Here is an 8745-nt window from a genome sequence, read left to right on the forward strand (position 1 = left end):
TTTTGAATTAGCCAAAATTCACTTATTTGTGATGACCACGATAAGCATCCTCCAGTCAGAAAAGCTATGGTACATGCATGAACTAACCTACCTCAAAAAGATCACAGAGTAACTAAAACTAGTAAGAAATTTACTTCAGTAATGCTGCAAAAATCATATTCCTTATTAAAGCTCCCACTGTACTATAATATTGATGGGTAAACCAAAGCCTCAAACAATTTTTTCTATGTTACAATTGATCCTCCTCATGTAAATATGAAAAGGAAAAAAAAAAAAACCAAAAAAACCAAAAAAACCCACACCTTTTTCCTTTTCTTATTGACTGTAATCTCTGTAAGTTTTCTGACAACACCAAGCTGAGTGGTGCAGCTGACACAATGACGCCATCCACAGGGACCTGGACAGGTTCAATGAAGTTCAACAAGGCCAAGTGCAAGATGTTGCACCTGGATCAAGGCAATTCCAGATGTGAGTAGAGAATGGAAGAAGAACTTCCTCAGAGCAGTCCAGAGGAGAAGGACTCAGAGATCCTGGTGGACAAAAAACTGGACACTGGCTCCAGCAGTGTGCACTTACGGCCCAGAAGGCTAACAATATCCTGGGCTGCATCAAAAGGAAAAGGGAGGGATCACCGAATCTGCTCTATACTTCTTGAGGACCCATCTGGAGTACTGTGTCCAGGTCTGAGGCCCCAGCATAGGAGAGCTGTTGGAGTGGATCCAGAGGAGGGCCATGAAGGTTATCAGTGGGCTGGAGCACCTCTCCTGTGAAGAAAGATTGAGGGACTGGGCTTGTTCAGCTTGAAGAAGGCTCCAGGGAGACCTCATTGTGGCCTTCCAGTACTTGAGGGGAGACTACAAGCAAGAGGGGACACAACTTTTAACATGGTCTGACACTGACAGGACAAGGGGGAATGGCTTTAAATTAAAAGAGGGAAAATTCAGTTTAGATGTTAGAAAGAAATTCTTTGTTCAGGGGGTAGTGATGCACTGGCACAGGCTGCCCAGAGAAGCTGTGGATGCTTCATCCCTGGAGGCATTCAGGGCCAGGCTGGATGGGGCCCTGAGCAGCCTTAGGTGGTGACGGGTAGCCCTGCCCACTGCAACGGGTCAGAAATAGATGATCTTTAAGGTCCCTTCAACCTAAGCCATGCTATGATTCTACAACTCGTCTGAATCAGATCAAATACTTCTTTGTCACAATTACTTATACTTGTATGAATAGACTGCTCCAATAGCACATTTCAAGAAAAATGGCTTTAATTTATACTCTTCTCCTAAATAATCTGGCAAAGTCAGAAGCAGAATGTTTCTCTTCAGTTAAAAAAGTGAGGAGAGAAAGAGTATGTGATCAGTGCTACTTCTTCCAAATTAAAAAGAAAAAATATCAAGTTAACATTAAGAGAATTAGCTTTGAATTAGCAGAAAGAATCATCTATGTTGTATTTGTCCCAGTAGTTCTGCACCCGCATATTACTCTGTGATGCAGGATACAATGAATATGCAGTGACTGTTTTATAAATCCAAATGAGCTGAACAGCGTGCTACGTATCAAAACGCTGTTTTAAAAAAGAAAAGGAAAAGGCAGTAGGAAACTGCAAAGTAGACAGGCTCTAGAGGGAGCCATATTCAATTTTTTTTGCCAGAAATATTACATAAAAATGGAAAATTATCTTCCCACTCAGAGATCAGCTGGAGATTGTACACTTTATACAACCTCCTATGTACACTAAAAAGTGCATGGAAGGGTGGGGAGGGTGGTTAATTCAGCTGACTAGCTGAATTGAGATCACATTCAGATGAGGAAGACAAATACAATAAACACCGGTTGTCACCTCTGAAGTCCAAGATACAAACTTGCTTTGTTACATTTTTTTCTGTCCCACTCACCTTGGGGAGTTCTGCAACAGTGTGAAGAAAAATTAGACGTGCACATCTATGTCTTCCTAGGACATATAATGATCTGTAACTAGCTGGCAATGTGGGAGATGACACTCTCAAGTCTGAACAAGCCAGGAGCATACTCCTTAAATAGAGGTCCTCAACCTACACATATACTAAGGCTAAGTGGACCACCGGGAAAGAAACGGGGCATGGATAAACCTGTCAGAATCAGACTATCGACAGCTAAACTACCTCATCCTGTTGGCATGAGGCATCACTTAATTTCTAGATCATTACTTCTTTGAAAAAGTATTTCCACAACACTCCATTTTCTCAGTCTGTCATTTGTGGCATTATCTCCCTCACATCAAATAACAGTGGTCAGCTTGCAGTAAGAAAACATAGAAATGAAAGTACAACTTCCTCATCTAGATTCCCTTTATAACTTCCTAACATCCCTTTTACCACTGCATATGCATGAAACAAACAAATTTAAAAGTTGTTTAATTATATCACAAATAAAACACTAAAACACCTATGATTTTGCCTCAGATGTTTTCACTCTGTATAAGCAGTGTAATCACAGCTAAATACAGATTCAAGTTTTTCAAGTTAAACTTCATATCAAACAGTAACCATAGACTGAAAGCTAGTTTGCACACCCTTGTATCATATTTGTCATTCCTTCTTGTGCAGGGGATTTTTTATATAATCCCAGCACTTTCACTCAACAGCCTAATGTTCATGATCACTGCTGTCTTTCTCCCTCATCAAGGTCTCTTATGATATATCAATAAAATTTGCTCTTTCTTACAGGAATACGGAGAGGGAGTAGAGAACTAGTTACCTTAATCTGTGTGTCATGGAACCAAAGCTTCTTTTGCAGTCCTTCACACAGCAAGCATTTCAGAAGACTAAATACCTTTCTCCCTTTTTGTCTCTGTGCCAGCAAAGACCCAACCTTTATTAAGACCCAATTTTATGAGGACTACGGACTGTATCATAAACATCTAATTCTGGTACTATCTTCTCTCCCATTCTGCTCACATTTTACTTTTGAATTTAGCTAGAACTTGAAACAACTAATTATACGTAATGCAAGACAAAAGCCGACATTCCTATCTCTGCTGAAAGTGGCCAACTGTTTACTATCAACAGAAACAATTGCTTCCTAATCAAGGTCCTGTCAAACCACATTAACTCCACAGAACAAGGCAGATTTAACTAATCAAAACTGCATCACACAAGTCAGCCAACGGAACAGAAGCTGTTTTCCCCCCTTTTTCATTCGAAACAGGAATAGCAAAACCATCCAGGAACATGGGCAGATATTCCAGAACTCAACAGTAGGTCTTTTCTGCATTTTTCTTAAGGCATTACACCATTTTATTGACAGGTCCATTATGCTCATTTACTCTGCCAAATAGAGCAAAGATAACTCCATGGGCAAATACAGATACTTTACACAATGTAACAGTCATATACAAAGAAACTGTAAACCTGCAGAGGAAAATTCTGACTACCAAAGACACAGTTACGTGAAAAAAACATTACAGGACAAATGATGTAATGGCAAATAAAACCAATGAATAAAACGGTCGTATTTTGTGCTTTTCCTTCATGGGCTCTATTTGCTTATATTTAGTGACAACAGTACTAGAAATACAGTGGAGATCTGTTGTATACGTGACACAGAATACCAGTATTTATGATTTTGCTCACTATCAAAGAGAGAACAATTTCCTTCTAATATCTTGGTGACAAAACTCATACTTCATTCTCCGTTTTTGATATATGAGAAATCACTTCATAGCACTTGATTCCTTCATTATCTGAGTTAATGCCCAGTCAGCTGATTTAGCAGCACTAATGCCTGCAAGCCATAACATTGATTTAAATAACAGATCTGCACATTGTCTCAAGGCCAATGGAAACACAAGGCAGCATCTTGTACACTATCCTTTAAGTGTAGTCAACAGATTTTAGCTGTTTTTCTACTCAAAATGATACCATGTTTTCTGCAAAATTTAGCTAACAAGAGAAATTTAAGAAGAAAAAAATACCAAGACACAATAATAGTATGAGTGTCCTGGAACCATATCTCAGTTAATATATCAGTTTCTAATGCTTGAACATGTGCATGAAGACTAGTGTTCAACTGAAGACATTTTTCTTGCCAGCACCTTTGTTGATGGCCGTTGTTTCTTACCTGAGCAGCTTTTCCACAAAAGAGAAGAGCATCTCCACTTGTCCCCATACCAATATCCCCCAGTCTGTCAGCCTCCTCTAGCACTGAATATGCTGCTGCTTCTTCTGAACTTCCCAAAGACTTTATCAGAAGCTGGGGAAGGTACAGAATGCTTTGTACTTCCCAAGGGTATCAAGACAGCAGTAAACCATCAGCAAGCTGGGAGAACCACCATCTCTCCCTCCCCCGAGAGCAATGAGCAGCTGTTAGGTGGTAACAAGTTTTAGTCATTCTTAATTTGAGGCAGACTTGAACATATGACCTGTAGGCACAAGGCTCCATATCCCATTACCAAGTTCCTAGGTCACATTAAAATGTTCTGGTGCATCTTAAGTGAGAAGCAACCATAAAACCAAAACTGCTTCCCTCTAGTACACATTTGCACAGTACTGATGCACCCTCAAACAACACAAGAGTGAAAACATATTTGGTTTTTTTTACAGCTAAACTATAGGATTTCCAGTGACAATTTTGAAGTCATCGAGTCTTTCAGCTGATGTACTCATTTCTACTACAAATGTTGCTGTCTTACATATGTATGTCCCATGACCGGCATTCAAAACGGTATTTTGGTATATTTCTATTATCTTAACATGCTTGTAAGAAATTTACTGATGCAAACTGCAGTCTCTTCCATGCTGAACACTTTCAAGAACAAATCTGACCTATGCTATGCTAAGAGACTGATCCTAAATGAAGCAATATATGATAGCTAAAAATCACTGTTTGCTAATTGCCTGTTTGTTCAAAAGGTGTGAAATGCTTCTTTTTTGGAACACATCATGATGTTCATTTCAGGTTCCTGAACTGCAACGTATAGCCTGAGGGTTTTCTGTTTTTTTTTCAGATGCATACACAACCTGAATTAACCATTCAATAGTTACCTTGTACGTGATTGTACAGCAACTACCTTAGCAGAGGGCAAGTTCCCTCTAAAAAAAGAACATTCCCAAGAGCAAACAACTGGGATAAAAACGTTTGCCTGACACTGTGAGTGACAAGACTTTGAGAAACTGAAGTCAGTATTTCCAGAAATAGTACTGGTATAGAGACCTAAGTTCTTCTCTGGCCAGTCTGAATTGCATGAACGATACAAAATTTTCTGGAGACCTCACCTTCTAAAGACTTCCAAAGAGTGTTTACACTTGAATACATTTTTCCAGGACTGTTTACATGAGTCGTGAGATCACTGCCTGAGGGACACCTGCAGCTACTACACACCGCCAGCACACTCCCTCCTGTCACCAGAACAAGATCTCTCTCTGGCCAGACTGCTGTTGAGAACTTTCTTTTACTCTTCTTCCTCACCAAATCTCTGTTTTTGCTGTTCCCATACGCTATTTCTATTACATGTGTAATGGTATGTTGCTCAAAAATTGCAGGTTGGAGAAGTTTCAGTCCATTACAATGAAAGGCAAAAGACCCAGACTGCCACAGCTTCCTGTCTGAAATGTTTATCAGGATAGAAATATTTGTACCTGTCATGTAATAGAATGCCTTATCTAAGAAAAATCACACAGGGTTGAATAAAGAAATGGAGAGTTGAGCTCTCTTTTTGGACACAGAAAAATAACAGCCTTTTGATTTAAGACTTCCTGTTGCTCTTAAAGGAGCCTGTGTATGCTGCTTGCTCATCATGGTCTTCATCAATTGTAGAATAGTTTTTCTGCACACAGAAGTACTATTTAGCATTTTCATTTTTCCTGACAGAAGAAATGGGTAAAGTGGCAACTTCTTCAGAATTTACTGACAAAATACAGAGGTTCTGGAGGGACCACATAACATTTTCATTGAAAATTCTAATGAGGCTAATGAGGGATCTTGTCAGACTATTAGGATTGCATTTCAAAAATTTTTTGTTACCCGCAGCGATTTTTTTTTTAATGCTCATTTATTTAATAACGTAACATAAGATTTCAAGGGAATCGATGCATTTGCAAGAGCTGGAATGTAGGGGTAAGACTGCGTCCTAAAGAGATTACATGGTCATTCAGTGGACTGCTCTGACAGCTCAATGAAAAAAGATGATCTTTATCCTGCAATTAATAAAACATAACCTGTGCTAGGCACTGGACTACCGTCAGTCAGAAACACCCCACTGTATCTAGGCTTTCTTGCACTTTTACTCTGCTGAATACACATGCCTGCATTTATGTCTCTCACATGGAATAGCAACAATTGCGCCTGCACAGGTTAAGGCTGCCAGCACATTTCCTTTCCCAGCATCCAGGTAACAAGCCACACTTTTCTCTCCCCTCCCATGCTAATGTCCAACAAAATGACACCAGCATATCACAATATACTCTATTATCTTCAAGATTTTCTAGAAAAATCTAGAAGCAAAATTATTATCTCAATCATTTCTGCTTAAGAAATATATATATATTTTAAAAAGATTATAGACTACAAATGCAAAAAAAGTTACAAAAAACAAAAGCACTTCAAAAGGATGCTTTTTACTTCCCAAGATGTCATAAGTTACTTCTCACAGACTATGGCAATGACTCGATGACTACAGCATTGCTACTAAAATTTCATTACTGCAGATGACTATGAATAGCAAAAATAAAAACACACATCAAAGATGGCTCTTCATTCAGCCAGTTTGACAAAGTTTAGAACAGTGACAAGGATACAAAGCTGTCTGCAGGCTCAGGAAGACAGCCAAGCAACAGCTGCTGTAGACTGCAGTGGAAAACTTCCTCTAATTTTAGAGGCTAAAATGTTTTCTTTGTAAAAATTACATAAAGATTATTCTACATACATGCATTTGTAACAGCCATAGGTAGAATGTATATTTACATTATTTCTGATGAGGTAAAATACACAGATCACTGAAGAATTATTGATGTGCTGATGGACTTTTGGGTTGGCATCTCTCTGGGTTGAGACATTACAAAACATAATAAAAAAAACAACAAACCAAACAAGTTCAACAGTACAATCTGAAAAGAAAAAAAAAAAAGATAGTAGAAGCTTTGAAATGTACAAGAATATACAAAGCAGAGAAAATCGGTACAAACTTTCCAATTACATATAAAATGCAGTAGCTGCTTACTGCACTGTGACACATGTCCTTGGTAACAGGATATGAGCAGCTCACCTCTGGGTCACTGGTTCTAATCAAGCCGGGAACAACAGTGACCACAAATTGTTGACAATCTGACAGCTGTTTTGCTAGCTCATGTGAAATGAGTTGGTGGTCTCAGTCAACTTCCTAACAGGCAGGTGTCCATATTATAGAAAACCACCATCACGTTTGCTATCTTTGTTGACCATCTCAACAAAGAGATGGAGGAATGAATGGAGAGTGAACAGTCCTTTCTTCCAAAGGCATGGCTCCTTCAGGTCAGAGCTGAGCCACAGGTTTTGGTGGAGAAGACCAATAATAGAATTTTCTGGGTGAAGTATCAGAGGAATAAGGGACCACAGATTCTGCTACTTCCTAAAAATCAAGGAGACAGGTACACTGGCCAGAACAAACAGGTCAAAGTGAGTGTGCCTCCTTTGGTAAATGTAAAAGGAGAACTGGCTTCAATGGATGGAGAGAAGACTGAGGTACTGAATGAGTTCTTTGCCTCAGTCTTCACTAGCGGCCAGGATTCCAATACTTCTCATGTCTCTGAGACCTGCATCCCTAAACCTCTAGGTGGAAACCAGAGTGGTAAATCCCCCCCCACTGTGAGGGCAGAGCAGGTGCGAGACCACATCATGAGACTGAATGTGTACAAGTCCATGGGGCCGGATGGCGTCCTCCCAGGGTTCAGAAGGAGCTGGCTGAGGTGGTTACTGAGCCACTCTCCATCATATTTGAAAAGTTGTGGCTGTCAGGTGAGGTCCTGGATGACTGGAGGAAGGATCATGTCACTCACATTTACAAGAAAGGGAGCAAGGAGGACCGTGGGAGCTACAGGCCGGTGAGTCTCACCTCTGTGCCTGGGAAGATCATGGAACAGATCCTCCTGGACAACATGCTTGATCACATGGGGAAGAGTGTGTGATCCGAGACAGCCAGCACGGCTTCACCAGAGGAAGGTCATGCTTGACCAATCTGGCGGCCTTCTACAATGGAGTGATGGCATTGGTGGACAAGGGGAAGTCGACCAATGTCACTTTCCTGGACTTGAGCAAGGCCTCTGACATAGACCCCAACTCCTTCCTTATCTCCAAATTGGAGAGATGTGGATTTGATGGGTGGGTCACTCGATGGATAAGCAATTGGTTGAAAGGCCGCAGACAGAGGGTGGTAGTCAATGGCTCTATGTCCAGGTGGAGGCCGGTAACAAGTGGCGTCCCCCAGGCATCTGTCTTGGGACCGGTGCTCTTTAACATCTTTATCAATGACATCGATGATGGAATCGAGTGCACCCTCAGCAAGTTTGGTGACGACACCAAGCTGAGTGGTGGGGTTGACGCAGCAGAAGGAAGGGATGGCATTCAGAGGGATCTCAACAGGTTGGAAAGGTGAGCCTGGGTGAACCTGATGAGGCTCAACACGGCAAAGTGCAAAGTTTTGCACTTGGGCCAGACAAACCCCAGGCATCCATACAGACTGGAAGGAGTGGTCCTTGAGAGCGGGTCTTGATAGATGAAAAACTTAACATGAGCCAACAG

At 40.7% G+C, this 8745-nt stretch overlaps 1 protein-coding gene across 3 annotated transcripts in view; it reads right to left on the reverse strand.

Annotated features, from left to right (window-relative positions):
* The window catches only part of PTCH1 (patched 1), a 65882-nt gene that overhangs the window by 42024 nt on the left and 15113 nt on the right, over positions 1-8745 (reverse strand). The gene's annotated exons all lie outside the window — the stretch shown is intronic.

This window comes from Lagopus leucura, unplaced genomic scaffold (genome assembly GCF_019238085.1).
Source record: "Lagopus leucura isolate 7727_CA_CO unplaced genomic scaffold, USGS_WTPT01 Super-Scaffold_100018, whole genome shotgun sequence".
NCBI lineage: Eukaryota > Metazoa > Chordata > Aves > Galliformes > Phasianidae > Lagopus > Lagopus leucura.